The sequence below is a fragment of the Neoarius graeffei genome, chromosome 18 (assembly GCF_027579695.1).
Source record: "Neoarius graeffei isolate fNeoGra1 chromosome 18, fNeoGra1.pri, whole genome shotgun sequence".
NCBI classification, from domain to species: domain Eukaryota; kingdom Metazoa; phylum Chordata; class Actinopteri; order Siluriformes; family Ariidae; genus Neoarius; species Neoarius graeffei.
This window is the reverse complement of record NC_083586.1, coordinates 50,268,652-50,284,736: the sequence shown is the minus strand read 5'-3', so window position 1 is coordinate 50,284,736 and position 16,085 is coordinate 50,268,652. Positions and strand designations below refer to the sequence as shown.

The window sequence follows — 16,085 nt, the reverse complement described above, 5'->3', positions numbered from 1 at the left end:
ATATAGTCCAGTTTGTTATCCAAGGAGCGTACATTGGCGAGTACGATGGACGGTATAGCCGGCTTGTGTGGATTAGCCACTAGCCTGGCCCGGACACCCCCGCGCTTTCCCCGCTTCTGCCTCCTCTCGCACCACCTACGACGCTTCCTCTGCGGGTGTGCAGCAGTAGTGGGGGTCGATGTCAAAGCGGGCTGCAGGAGTAGGCCAAGGTCACGTAGCTCCTTAGCGTGTGCCGGGTTTAACTTACAGAAAAAAGTGTTGCCAATGTCAGAGTCCCACGGCTGTATGTGCGCCTAGGGACGGACAAACGCGACGAAAACGTACAAATCACTCGAACACACCGACGAAGACAAACAAGTAAACACCACATTATCGGGACAGAGAGGGGCCGCTGCGTCCGCACACGCCGCCATCTTTTTTTACTTTTAATATGAAGTTAAAGATGAAAAAAATTCAACTTACCATATTACCAAAAGCTAAAATGCACTCCATCCTGAAGACTTTCCCCATTACGTCTGACTGTTACAAACCGCTGACACTACAGACACCTTCCATAAAATTAAAGCATCTCTTCACAGAAAACATCAAAATATGAACATTTGTTCATGTGGAGCATTATTCAATACAAGTCCATGCGCGAGTTGTTGCGACACAAGCAGTACTATACAAGAACAAGCATGTTAATACAAACGTGATTTGCAGCTGTACTACTGTCAGAGCTGCTGCTATTAGAAAATTAATCAAAACATTCTGACCGATCAGAATTCATCAGTGCTGTGGTATAAAAATAGAGCATCACAAATATCAGCAACCGTTTCTGCAGCAATCATTTCTCATCTCTTTCTTGTTTCAGGTGTTACTTTATGGGATGCAGAAGCAGTGCGTGAGCACATTGATGTGCATCAGACACCTAAAACACATCTGAAGTTTAGTGCCTCTGACACCCTCAGTGAAAAGGCCAAGCTCCTGGATACAAGTGCTTCCCTTAAAGCCAGTTTCTTCTGTGGTTTGGTGGAGGTTGGAGGATCAGCCAAGTACCTGAATGATACCAAGTCCTCAACACGTCAGTGCAGAGTTACTATGCAGTACAGCCAGACAACAGAATTTAAACAACTCACCTTGGCAATATCACCTATCCACAAGTATTTGACCAGAAAACAGCCACTCGTGTAGTTACAGCTGTATTGTATGGTGCTCAGGCTTTCATGGTGTTTGATCATACAGTTGCAGAAAATGAGAGTAAACAGGCTGTTGAAGGAAACCTTCATGCAGTGGTCAAGAAGATCCTGACCATTTCCATTGAGGTCTCCCAAAGTCCAACCCCTCGTCCTTGTCGCGGGAGACGGAAACAGGCAAAGTAAGGGTTTGCCAGGCCGGGTGAAGTATGGTGGGTAGTTCTCCACCCGGGCCGTTACGGTTGCCATGAAGGCCGGTCTGGAATAACTCTGAAATGCGCTGGCTAAAGGGGCTCTGGTGAAGCTGGGCGGGCCAATCCCCCACTCAGTGGTAAAATTTCGATTACCGAAACATCGACTAGAAGAAGAAATCGGATCAAAGATGGGATGAAGGAGCCTTCTTTTGGAAGGGCAAGTATGACGCAGTAGACAAAGCCGAAAGGAATCTATACTGCCCAGTCTTCTATCACCAGGATAGGAACGTGGAATGTAAGAATGTATGAAGGAGGTAAAGCAATTACAATCGCTAAGGAGATGAGAGAGTATAATTTGCAGGTGAAACACGATGGACTAAAGCGGGACAAACGAGGCTTGCATCGGGGGAGCCAATTCTATACTCTGGCCATATGAAGGAGAATGCACACCATACAGAGGGGGTAGGATTTATGTTATCTAGAGAGGCACAGAAAGCCCTTACCAGCTGGGAACCAATCAGTTCCAGAATCATCACAGCTCAGTTCAAGACTAAACATCGTAGGATCAAGTTAAGGGTTGTGCAATGCTACGCCCCGACAAACGATGCCGAGGATACAGCAAAAGAAGATTTCTATAATAGATTGCAGGACATTTCAGACCGGAAGAGGGAGAGAGAAGTTACAGTACTCATGGGAGACTTTAACGCCAAAATTGGTTCCAACAACATAGGGTATGAGGAGATAATGGGTAAGCATGGGCTTGGACAGATTAACGAGAATGGGGAATTGTTTGCAGACCTTTGCGCAGATAAAAGAATAGTGATCAATGGGTCCATTTTTCCCCATAAAGACGTCCACAAGGCTACATGGGTGTCTCCCGACCACAGAACAGAAAACCAGATAGATCATATTGGAATCAACAGTAAATTTCGGAGAACAATGCTGGATGTTAGAGTGAAAAGGGGAGCAGATGCAGGATCAGATCATCACTTAGTGATGGCGAAATTAAGGCTTAAGCTCAAAAGATGCGAACTGACAGCGAACACCAGGACCAAGTACAACGTCCGACTACTGCAGGAGAAAGACTATGCAGATGCCTTCCGAGTAACTTTGCGAAACAGGTTTCAAGCGCTACAGGATTTACAGGATGACGAAGAAGACAATGACAGTAACATTATAGAGAGAGACACTGGAAAAACATCAAACAGGTATGGACCAAATTTTGTGAAGAGATTGTTGGAAAGAAGAAACATGACAAACCTTGGATAACATCAGAAACATTGTAGAAGATTGGGGATAGAAAGATGAAGAAAGACACACGTAACAGAAGTCGCACAAGAGCAGTGAAGTCCCAGGCCCAACAGCAATATTTGGAGTGCCATAAAGAAGTTAAAAGTTGTGTCTGACAGGATAAGAGGAGACACATCGAGGATCTTGCCAAGCATGCACAGGAGGCAGCAACACAAAAAAAACATGAAGGAGCTCTATGACCCCACCAAGAAACTAGCTGGAAAATACAAACAGGATAGTGGGCCAGTGCAAGACAAGAACGGAAATATGCTGACAAATAAGGAGGATCAGCTCAAGAGATGGGCCGAACATTTTGAGGAGTTACTAAATAGACCCGCTCCTGAAGACACTGCAGAGATACTACCTGCGGAAAGCCCACTCCCGGTAAACTGTGATACACCAACCAGACAGGAAGTGCGAAGGGCCATCTTGGCGCTGAAAAATGGGAAGGCAGCTGGTCCAGATGAAATTCCAGGAGAAGCCCTGAAAGCTGCACCAGACACATCATCGCTAATGCTGGGGCATTTAATAGGAAAGATTTGGGAGGAGGAAGAGGTCCCAGATGATTGGAAGGAAGGCTCTCTTGTTAAGGTACCCAAGAAGGGCGATCAAAGTGTATGTGGCAATCATAGAGGTATTATGTTACTATCAGTGCCCGGTAAAGTACTAATGTTGGAACGTTTGAAAGATGCAGTGGATAAGAAGCTCAGAGATCATCAAGCAGGCTTCAGAAAGGAAAGATCATATATTGTAGGGCTGCAACTAACGATTATTTTAATAATCGATTAATCTGTTGATTATTTTTTCGATTAATCGATGAATCGGATAAAAAACAAACAAAAAAGCATTAATTTCCAACCCTTTATTCAAAAAAAAATTTCACAGTGCAAAAAATCTTTAGTGCAAAAACATGTTGATCCTTGATCATCCCTGAGCAGTGTAAAAATAATAAAAAAAAAAAAAAAATAATAATAATAATAATAAATAAATAAATAAAATAGGCTTTTTTAAAATAAAGTGCACAAAAAGAGGTATATATTTTTAAAGGGATCTGAGTGGTCAGAACAATAAATAAATTATAAAAAGATAAAGAAAAATCAGAAAACACTCACAGTTGCACAAACACACACTCACTCTCTCTCACTCCCTTTGCTCAGACACTTTGCATTGCAATGCAAAAATGTGAGCATGTCCACATGCTCCTGACTCAGGCTCGCTTGTCAAGCTGGACATCGAGCAAACACCAGCACCAGACGAGCTTTGGAGGGATGTTAACGTTACGTTTCATCACTTCAAAGCGGAACAAACATAGGTGTCATAGTGACTTATGCTGCGTTCATGTGCTATGGGAAGATATTTTCCAGTTGGGAAGTGGTATTTACCAGTGTGTTGTGTTCACATGCTTTTGTTGTTGTTGACAAATTAAAGATGGTGGACCAGATTCAGAATCAGGCCTGTTATTTGGCTTGTTTTACAATTATAGATTGCCTTGTTCATCAGCTGCAGCAGGAATATGAGTTCTCAAAAGTCAAAAGGTAAATAATGCTGAATATTTCCTGATCATGACTAGAGATTTTCTTAACACATTGAATGCCACGCTCGCCGCCATGTTGAAAGGTTAAAGTTCATCTCATCTCGGCAACTCGTGTATCAAAATTTTCTACGAGTTGCCAAGTGGAAAATACCACAAGAGGGGGCGTTCATGTGTGCTTTCCATGTCGGTGTTTGGTATTTACCATAATTCCCATAGCACATGAATGCAGCATTACCCTGCTGTTGAACTCCCGTCCTCCTCATCAATGATTCCGTGTTTTCGTTTCAGGTGCTGGATCGTTACTGTGGTGCTCCCATGCCATGTCACTTTTGCACATTTTACAAGTAGCACACTCGTTTTGTTTAGCGTGAAATGCTCCCACACTTTAGATGATTTTGGTCGCACCGGTTTCTCCGCTTCCGCCATGTTTCTAAACAACTCCGCTCTGAGCTCAACTCTGCTTGTTTGGCTGGCATCCAGCTTAATGGTGCATTACCGCCACCTTCTGCTCCGGAGTGTGAACTCTGCGCTCAACTCAAACCAGACTTTTTTAATAATAGAACGACTTTGTTCAAACGGTCTGTGACTTTGTAATCGCGCGACATGATGAATCGATAATAAAATTCGTTGCCAACACTTTTAATAATCGATTTTTATCGATTCGTTGTTGCAGCCCTGATGTATTGACCAAATAGCAACACTCAGAATTATAATCGAGCAGTCAATGGAGTGGAACTCATCCTTGCATGTAGCGTTTATTGACTTCCAGAAGGCTTTTGACAGCCTTGACAGAGAGACTTTGTGGAACTTATTGAGGCATTACGGAATTCCAGAAAAATTCATCAGGCTTATTAGGAACACATACAATGGGATGTCCTGTAGGGTTATACATGAGGGTAAATTAACAGATAAGTTTCAAGTAAATACAGGTGTTTGGCAGGGTTGTTTATTATCCCCCTTCTTATTTTTGCTAGCTTTGGATTGGATAATGAGGGAATGCACTGTAGGAAGGAAAAATGGCATACAGTGGACTCTGTGAAATCAGCTCGACGACCTTGACTATGCTGATGACATGGCCCTACTGTCACATAGTCGTAGTCAGATGCAAGAGATCAGGTGCTTGGAGGAGACAGCAAAAAGACTGGGGTTATAGGTCAGTAAGGATAAGACAAAGTTTATGAGGATTAACAACAGCAACAAGGACCCTCTACTGCTGGAGAAAGGAAATATAGAGGAAGTTCCAACTTTTACTTATCTGGGAAGCATAGTTAGTACAAGCGGGGGCACTGAGGATGATGCTTTATGGATCAGAAACGTGGCGGACCACCAAAGCCATGCTCGGAAAAGTTCAAGCATTCATCAATAGATGTCTGAGAAGGATTCTTAGGATATGGTGGCCAGAAAAGATCAGCAATGAGGACCTATGGAGGATGACCGACCAGGAACCAGTGGGGAGGCTAATTAGCAGAAGGAAGTGGACATGGATTGGGCACACGCTTAGGATTGATTGATACCTTTATTTAAACAACAGGGTAGTCCAGTCAGTGGCAAAATGCCTCTGCTATCAAAAGGAGCCCTGTTATACACACACACACACATACATCTTACAAAAAAAAAAACCCACAAATAATTAAATTTGACTACATTATTTACAATATATATATATATATATATATATATATATATATATATATATATATATATATATATTTATATTCAATATTCAATCTAAACAAATACAAACAAGCTAAAATATAAAAGGATTATTAAATGTATAAAAATATAATTATATTGGAATAGACCCCTCCCGAATTCGCCTGGATGCCACGAAACAAAGGCCAAAAGCCGAAAGCAGAAAGACCACATTACCAGGCAGGCACTAACATGGAACCCGTCTGGTAAGCGCCGGCGTGGTAGACCCAGGAACACATGGAGGAGGAGTATAGAGACAGAGACAGAGATGAGGAAGGAAGGTCTAAGTTGGGCGAAACTGGAGAAGGCTGCCCTAAATCGAAAAAGATGGAGGCTTGTGGTAGATGGCCTATGCTCCGCCAGTGAGTAACAAGGCGATAAGTAAGTAAATTTCCATTGAGGGGGAAGCATCCCTAAAGATGACTGAAGAGGAAAAAACACTGAGAACATCAGTGTCACATTTTATAGCGACGTAGCACTTGAAAACCCGACCACATACAAGAAAGCCCTGGAGGTGTACAAGAAGTTACCCACTTTGATGAAGAAAGAAAACTATAAAAGGTGTACCACTGACTGTGTGGCTGTATCCTCTCATGCTTTTGGATGATAAAGCTGCAAAGTTGGTGAGAGAAATCAGCATGAAACTGGTGAATAAAACAGAGAATTTGCTGGAGGAGCTTGGAGAAGTGGAGAGAAGAGGCAATGATTTGATCAAAAAACAAATGACAGATTATTTCTCCAATGTAAAAGACAGGTTGCTGAAATTTGGGGACTTACACAGTTGTTATAAGATAATGTTCCAGAAGGCATTGTCCAGAGTTTTGCCAGCTATTCGGGGTGGGACACAAGAGGGCAAGGCACTAGAGGACATCCTGAACTTCCATGACACATCACCCTTCAATGCTAGGAATGTGAACAAATGGCAAGACAGCATTACAACTGAATTAAATATATTGAGTTCTTATACCAGTGGGCTGAAGAACCTGACAGTTGTGAACTCCCCAGCGACACTCCGTTCCATCCTCTTCGATCCTGATAATGATGTGGTGGTATGTTTGTCTTCTACATCTCTAAAGTATGAAGACTCCTACCTTGCAACTCTCCTAGACTTTGAGAGCTCTGAAGGATTTGCAAAGTTTGAGCAAACAAGTGAGAAAATTCTCTCTTGCCAAGTACCACAACCTTGGTTCACTTCTGACGTTTCTGAGAGCATGAGGCAGAATCTTTCTCGCTTTACAAGTTTTTCAAAGGCCAATAAAAATGAGAAGGGAATCAAGTTCATCATTGCCTCCATCTCTGACCCCAGCAATCTAGGAAACTCCAGCCGACTTTATCAGAATGGCCATCTGACAGATCCTAAGTTCCAGCCTGTATCCAAACCTCCTCTACCTGTGGTGGAGACCAGTGATGGGAAAGTGATCCTAAAGCTTTCAAAATCCCCAACCGGAGAGACAGTTCAACTCTCAACTGAATGCAGGATGACCTTTCCAACTGAATCAGCAGATGATGCTGATGAAGCGACAGTAATAGCCACTTCAGATGCACAGCCCAGCTTTACACTGACTGGATAAAAGCCGGCAAACCAATACTGGGTTCGATACAGAGCTGTTAGTGATGTGGAAGTGAGTGAAGCCAGCATCTCTGTCTCCTTCACCTTTCATGGCAATCTTGGTCACAGTGAATCCAGGGCTGCCAACTTTTCAAAATTCCTTGGAGTGAGATTTTGGATTTAGTAGATGTGATTTCCTGTAGAGGTCTGTGCGGGTTGGATTTTTCAGTCCCGCTCCTGCCCGCGCCCACATTGTGCAGTCCCGCTCCCGCCCACGCAGAATTATGATTTTCAGTCCCGCTCCTGCCCGCAAATCCTGCATGATGCAGACGTTCGCGTTATTTCTCAGGAAAGTTCTTGTCTTGACACAGCGTGATGGTGCCCCGCCCCCTACTTTGAGTGGATTTGAGCATAAATATCTACAGCTCACCTTCGTTATTATTTACCTTGTTTCTGAATTCAGCATGTCTCATCTCATCTCATTATCTCTAGCCGCTTTATCCTTCTACAGGGTCGCAGGCAAGCTGGAGCCTATCCCAACTGACTACGGGCGAAAGGCGGGGTACACCCTGGACAAGTCGCCAGGTCATCGCAGGGCTGACACATAGACACAGACAACCATTCACACTCACATTCACACCTACGGTCAATTTAGAGTCACCAGTTAACCTAACCTGCATGTCTTTGGACTGTGGGGGAAACCGGAGTACCTGGAGGAAACCCACGCGGACACGGGGAGAACATGCAAACTCCACACAGAAAGGCCCTCGCCGGCCCCGGGGCTCGAACCCAGGACCTTCTTGCTGTGAGGCGACAGCGCTAACCACTACACCACCGTGCCGCCCGAATTCAGCATGTAGTGTCTCTAATAATAATAATAATAATAATAATGTGCTGTCAAGCGATTAAAATATTTAATAGCGAATCGCACATTTTTGTCACATGAGAAACCATTGTAATTCTCTGATCAGCATAAAAAAGTGAATGGGCTTGTTTTGTACCAATGTTGTTTGTTTTTTTTTATTGCAAAGCAGAGCTAGCAAAAGAACCATGAGTGAACAACTCTAATCAGAGAGACAGGTTACACAGTGACGGTAGGCTTGACTCAATGCTATCCCAGAAATCCTTCCTGTAATATGCAAATTTGGCCGCCTCTGATTGGACAGCCAAATTTGCATATTACAGGAAGGATTTCTGGGAAAGCATTGAGTCAAGCCTACAGTCACTGTGTAACCTGTCTCTCTGATTAGAGTTGTAGACTAACTCAAGCAGTAAATCACTTCACTCATGGTTCTCTTGCTAGCTGGGTGTGAATGGCGAGTCATTACAGTGATCAAAGGATTTCCCGTTAGGGTGATCAATGGCAAATTTAAGATGCCATTTCTCACTCAATCTGACTCTCTCTGCAAATTTAGGCATCTTAAAATGTTTTTATTAATGCCAAATAAAATATCCAGCACAAATTATATATGATGGACATAAGTTAATAATTTATAAATTTTATTTCAAACACGTTTTTAGTTAGCGGGACTGCAGCTTATCACCGCTCCCGCCCGCATATGTGCACTTCCGGTCCCGCCCGCGCCTGCAATGAGCTTTCAAAATTTGTCCCGCGCCACACTGCTTTGCGGCGGGTCCCGCGAGTCCCGCGGGAGTGCAGGGCTCTAATTTCCTGCATTCTGGTGGATTTTTGCAGTGGCCTGCTGGAGATGTGCCATACCTACATTCCTACACACCCTGACTTGCCAGGCCTTCAGCTTGTGGCCAACAAAAGCACCAAGTTTTGGCTTAAAAGCCCCCACACTAGAAAACTACAGATGACTGCCAATGTTCTTGTAGGCCTATAGACCTGTGTTTCAGATTTAAAGGCAAGTTCATGTTTGAAAATATTTCATCAGCTAAGCCTAAACACCTTCTGAATTGAAACTAAATGTTATGTTTTTAATAACTCTTGCAAAAATAAGATTGTCCCTCACTGACTATTCATTATGCATTTAAGGGCTTTCCCCACCACTGGGTTCAGCAGAAAATTGGCATGGGAAAAAATATCAACAGCAAAAGAACATAAAATGCTTAAACCAGGGGTGCCAGGGTGAAATTGGTCAGGGGGCCAGACTGTTTTCAAGTGGGACCTCAGGGGGCCGCATTACCGGCGTGACAAGACCAAACACTAAACAAATAGACATACTATTTGATATCATTTATGAATATAAATATTATTTATAAATGTTTGGTTTTTTAAATAATAAAAAAACAACAAAATGGACAAGGACACATAAAAACACAACTAAACTGTAAATTACTTTGATCAGATTTATTGACAACTTGCACATAAAACCATGTCAATACACAGGCCTAATTAGGCCAACTGAGATGTCCATGTGTCATACGATTGCGCATTTTCGATTTATTAATATTCATAACTGAAAATGCCTGCTCACATAAATATGTTGTCCCAAACATACAGAGTATTTTACCTGCAAATGCAGTGATAGTCGGGTACTCAGGTGGAAACGATTGGTAGAATGATTCAATACCAACAGATTTGTACATGTCCTTCAACCGCGTGCAGCATTGCAAGTCTATCAGTTCCATTTGCATCGCCTCGGGGACCTCGGAAGCATCCGTGGTGAATGGAGAGCCAAAAAACGCAAAGTCCTTTTCCAGTTCAGTGAAAACCGTGAATCGATTGGCAAACTCGTGCATGAGACCGGAAAGCAAGTTTGCATACTTGTCCATGCTCTGATGACTGACAGACAGAGATTTCAAACAGGGGAAGTGGGCTGCATTGCGCTGACAGAGCTGTGCCTTCCATAACGCAAGTTTACGTTGAAACGCACGGACACCGTCGTAATACTCGGTAACGAGTTTGTTGCGACCTTGCATATTAACATTCAATAAGTTCAGGTGTTCGGTAATGTCCACTAAAAAGGCAAGGTCCCTGGTCCATTCGGTGTCGTCCAATTCCTCCACAGGCTTCCCTTTAGCCTGCATGAACTCTGCTATCTCTTTGCGCAATTTGTAGAACCGTTTGAGCACTGCGCCTCGGCTCAACCAACGCACATCGGTGTGATAGGGAAGGCCCTGGTGGATGTCATTTTCAGATAAAAATGCATCGAATTGCCAGTGGTTGAGCCCTCTCGCTCTGATAAAATTGACAGTGGCAATAACAACACTCATAACATGCTCCATTTTCAGACTCTTGCAGCACAAAGCCTCTTGGTGTAATATACAGTGAAAATTCCAGAATACCTGGTCTGGGTTGGCCTCTCGTACCTTTTCTCTCAACTTAACCACTCCGGCCTTTCTCCCTACCATGGAAGGTGCACCATCCGTAGCCACACTGACAGCACGACTCCAGTCCACCTCCGGATTGTCAAGGGCCCCGACAAGGCTAACAAACACGTCGTTAGCCGTAGTGGTGTCTGTCAAAGGCACGATGGAAACAAACTCCTCGGTGACATGTAAGGAAGCATCCACTCCGCGAATAAATATCGCCAACTGGGCTGCATCAGTCACATCAGTGCTCTCATCGAGAGCAATGGAGAACGCGATGAAAGACTTAATCTTCTCTTTCAGTTGGCTGTTCAAGTCGCTGGAGAGCTCCTCCACTCTCTCGGTCACTGTAGGTCGGGATAAGCTGATGTTCGCTAGAGCTTGTCGCTTTTCTGGACACACTAGCTCCGCTGCCTTTATCATGCAGTTCCTCACAAATTCCCCCTCAGAGAAAGGCTTGGATACTTTTGCTATGCCATCGCATGGGAGATAGCTCACCTTCACTGCCCCTAATCAAGAAATAAAATGAAAAGTTATATAGAATTCCCATTCAAAAACAGCTGCAGTTAACATAAAAATTAGACTTGAATAAGATATTGTAACAGATCTAACGAAGGGGTGGAGCACAGAGGACAGCAGGACAGAGATGAGGTTTGTTAATATGGCTTTTATTGCTACACTTTTCAGTGAACAACTTCCCACTCAGACACACACCCACACACAACCGGCGTCTGGTCTGGAGATGAGCTCCCTCCACTCTCACTCTCCCTCCTCATATAGGGCGCGGTCACTGGGAAGACACACAAACAGGTTAATTGCTCTCGGGTGAAGTGATTCTGCCACTTACCTTCCCTGACTCCGCCCTCCTGTCACAGACCGGCGCTTGACCACGCCCCCGCTGCCACAGATATACAATTAAAACGAACCTTCATGTGTATCTCGGCATCTTGAGAAAGCTGCTTGTTGTTTTTGGAGGGATGAGGCGAGCTCGTTTAGCTTTTGTATCCGACGTTCCCCTGTGTATTCGTTGTACTTCTCCTGGTGGGTCTCGTAATGTCGTCTGATGTTGTACTCCTTTGGCACAGCCACTTGTTGCGAACAAATTAAACATACTGGTTTGCCCGCCACTTCCCAAAAGAAATACTTTTCTTTCCATCTCTCCTGAAAGATACGGCATTCAGTGTCAATCTTCCGCTTTTTTGATAACATCCTGACTGACAGATAGTGAGCGAGCGGCTCGTCCCTTGGTCAGTGCACGCGCTGCGACAGAGACGAAGAGAAGGCAACGAGGAGATAGAGTTGAGAACAGAGAAACGAGAGAGAGAGCAAGCGAGAAAGCAGAGATGGATTCAATAATTAATCTTGCGCTGGAGAAGTATGGAGTCCCCGTCCGATGTTGTGATCTGACTTTCACTGTTCGGCCGCTGCTTTTAAACAGTCTGTGGCGCGAATTGGACCGATGCAAATGGCAGGGCCATCAGGAAAATCTCCGCCTCTGACGTCAATGCGATCGGCAGTGAAAGACAGGTAATTGTTCTGTAATAATTGTTCGATGGGGTGCGGCAGACATTGATGGCTCTCTGCCGGCCGAACGATTAGAGGGCCATCAGCAAGGGGGCCGGATTAGATGTTCATTCGGGCCGGATCCGGCCCGCCACCATGGCACCAGTGGCTTAAACAGTAAGCAAAATGTGCATGTGCTACAAGAAACATTAAAATGATCAAGTTTGAACAGTATTGAAACACAAAAAGCTGGACCTTGGCCATAGGTGGGAATGTACACACAAAGTTGGGCTTAAAAATTTTGATCATACTTAAATAAGCTATATTAATACATTTCTTATTAATTTATTTCTTATTAGTAATAGAGCATTCATCGGGGCCTGTTATCTGACAAATATTCTCTACCTGTCTTGCCCTCTCTGAAACCCTGTCTCCTCAGTATATTGTTCTCCGTCTTTTTTTTTTTAATTATTCACAACAGCCTATACAAGTGCCTATAACAGCCTATTCAATGACTTAATAACCTACAAGTTTTTGGTCATGTTCATGAAAAAGACGCTAGCAAATATGTCCATTAATGCATTTAGGACAAATTGAGTGTGGCATATAATTTGTGCAAACTTTTTTTAAACTGACACCTCAATCTTTTTGGATTGACTTGAATTGAAGGAGACTATGCAATGTCAATTTCTGGCTGAATTAGACCACTTATTTGTACCAAAATGTGTTTCCCTGCGTTTTCACTGCCTATGTGCCTATTGCATACTGTCCTTGATTGATGTTTTGAATAACTGTTGCATTCTGAAGAGCATTAGGTTGTGTCAAAAAAATTATACAAGATTAGTCTTTCAGAGACATCCATTCTTCGTTCAAGGCATTTTCACACCACTGGGTTTAGCAGAACATAATCAAATAAAGTGCTTAAACAGTGAGCAAATGTGCTGCAAAAAACTGAATTTGAAGTGTTAACAGCATGTTCACAAAAAGCTAGAGAAGTCCTAAGTTTTGTGCGCTTGATTGTACAGGCCTGTGGCCTTCTTGGAGGCCTTGATGATCGTGGGCGAGGGCTCCCACTTAAAGCAGGGCTCCAAGTCTGCCATCTTTACAGTCATGATTGAGGAGAGGGTACCATCTAGGGCCAAACTGTTTCTTGTCTTTGTTTTGTTGAGGCCCACCACAGAAAACACCCTTTCTGCATTGGAATGTGGGAGGATGAGGACCAGCTTTGAAATCGCAGCAAGCCTCTGAAATTGGTTTACTCCTGTCACCTGTGCCAAATGAACCAAGAACACAATGGAAATATGCCCTCATGTGATGTTTCCTTTTATCTCTTTTGACAAATGAGTATAGGTTGATGCACAGACAAAATACATGCATCTCCCATGATGCTTTATATGTACTGGTATCAGTAATGCTCAAGAGGTTGTTTCTACTGTGTTCTTGGCGTACAAAAGTAAGCTTTACCTTATCTTTTCGTGTAGCCATTTCAGCCCAGAAGCTTTCGATTTCAAATTCCTCTGGGTGCTGCAGTGGTGGCAACGGCATTGTCTGGTACTCCAGAAACTCCTCTGCCAGTAGATCATGCTCCGCTGGTCCATGGTATGGGAGCAGGTGGGGAAACCTATTTATGAAAGTACAGTTACAAGTTACTTGTTTTTGATATATGGTCATCAACCAACAGCAGTAAATACATACAAACATTTAAAAAGAGATGCCACTTAGGGACAGCTCATTCTAAGAGGCAAAATTCTATGGTTAAAATGCCTTTTCATTAGCCTGGCCACAAATTCAAGATATTTTAGATAACAAGTAGTAATTACTGAAAGATCCTAACCTCTCAACAAAGTAAAGGACATCTATGTCACATTCAGACCTCTGTCGGAAATCTACAAATTTGGCATGCTTGAGCAGTGGCTCTTGGAGGGGCAGCTTCTTCAAAGCGTAGTCCACAGCGTTGATCAGAAATGGCAAAGCAGCCTCATGGAATTTCTCCATCTGCTGTGGTGTGATGTCTCCATCATCCAGTAACCTGTTGAGCTTAGCCCTGGTGGTGAAGCCAATGTTCAGCTTTCTTCCTGCCAAAGATACAACAAATCAGGTTAACAGAAATGCTGAGTTATGCTGATGATCTGCAAGAAGCTCAGTGGCTTTGGGCTAACCAGAAGCTTATTGTCGTCAATACAAGGACTAGGACAACCTTACCAGGTTTCTCCTTATGAGGCGAAAAATGGCTAGGTTCAAGGCAAAGCATCACATGAAGTTCCCCTATAGTCTGGCCTCATCACTTTGATATTAGAAATTTCAATTTTATTAATAAGAAATAATAATAATAATAATAATGATTAATAATCAAACACTGACCTGGTAAATGGTTGGCCTTTTCTTTATAGGGAATTTCATGAGCTGGTTCGCAGCCCTGATGACACCATGAACTTTGCACACAGCTTGCGAATGAATTTTAGCATCTACAACACAGATGTTTATAGCTGTAAAACACTGGGTGAAACCTGCTGTACAAGCTCCCAGCAGATAGCAGCAACAAAACCCAGAATGGAAAAAAAAAAAGACAGCAGAATCATATCCTGCTCTCCCATTGTACCTCAACTTGTAACAAAAATATTGATGACTGCTCTCACTGGAGGAGGAGGTTAAATGTGGTGAAAGTTGGTATGCTGGCCTGGAAGAACAGTAGGTACACCTCAGTCATGGGGTCAGTGAACAGTGCCTGAAGTCTCCTGAACCTCGCCTGCTTTTCATCTTGAATAGAACAAGCAACAAAAAACAAGGTTGTCAGTAACACAAGTGTACAGTTAACTATTCAGTAGCATTTGTAACTGCATAACAAAATGATGCAAGGCACCATACTAGCAGATTTGAAGTAGCTGGCCAGTGGTTCATAAAATCTCAGGATCCGTGTTACACAGTGCTCAAGACTTAACCAACGAACGGAGACGCGCATGAGGATCTCCATGTACTCTTTCATGGAGCTCACAAAACTCTCTGTTATAGACATTTCATTATAAATCATATGCATCCTAATGCTCTGTATTTTCAATATTCTAATTTGGTACTACCAAATGCACACCTGTCAGGTACCCTTTTCGATTTGTACTACCCTTGAACCAGTATCCGATATCGACTACCAGGTCCTCCAAATCAAAACTGGACACCTGCAATACATGAATTAAACTGTAAAAACATTGCATGTCAATACATGTAATCAGTACAGTGAAATAAAGTTACATCCAAAGTTGCATCAGGCCAATACTCGCATCAAAAAAGCCTGCCCCTGCTGATTTTGCAGTGTTATGAACTACATGACATGGGCAGCCATGGATGTAAATGCCTGGGTGCTTCTCTCGGACTCTGGAGGCGATGGAGTTGTGTGGACCAATGTTCACAGCAGCATTGTCTACCGACAGACCCACACAGTACCGCCAAGGAATATCCTTCTCTTCTAGGGTGGCATTTATTTTTGAAAAAAATCACGTCAGCTGTCCCACAGCTCTTCCCGCTGGTTGTGCACATACTGAGAAAGCGATGGACAACTTTGTTGTTCATAAATATATGGACAGTTAATGGGTTCATCTTCTCTACTCCTGTAATGACAGCATGAAAGCATAAAATGCTTGCATTTTTATAGGTTTAAAAACTAAAATCAGGCAAGATCATTATGGAAGAAAAAAATATATATAATATCCAATAGTTTGGGAAATACCTGTGTCATTAGAGCCATCTGTTATCAAGGTGTAGGGTGCTTCCTTCATTTTTGCCACTAACTCCTCTGTAAAGTATGGGGCCAGTGCTTCATTGACTATACACGAAGCTTTTGTTTGAGCACACCTATATTCTTGAGCTGTTTTGGAGTCTTT

At 43.2% G+C, this 16,085-nt stretch overlaps 1 pseudogene; it reads left to right on the top strand.

Annotated features, from left to right (window-relative positions):
* The first annotated feature begins 45 nt into the window (after positions 1-45).
* On the top strand, positions 46-7,456 carry LOC132865787 (neoverrucotoxin subunit beta-like; annotated as a pseudogene).
* Positions 7,457-16,085: the final 8,629 nt, after the last annotated feature.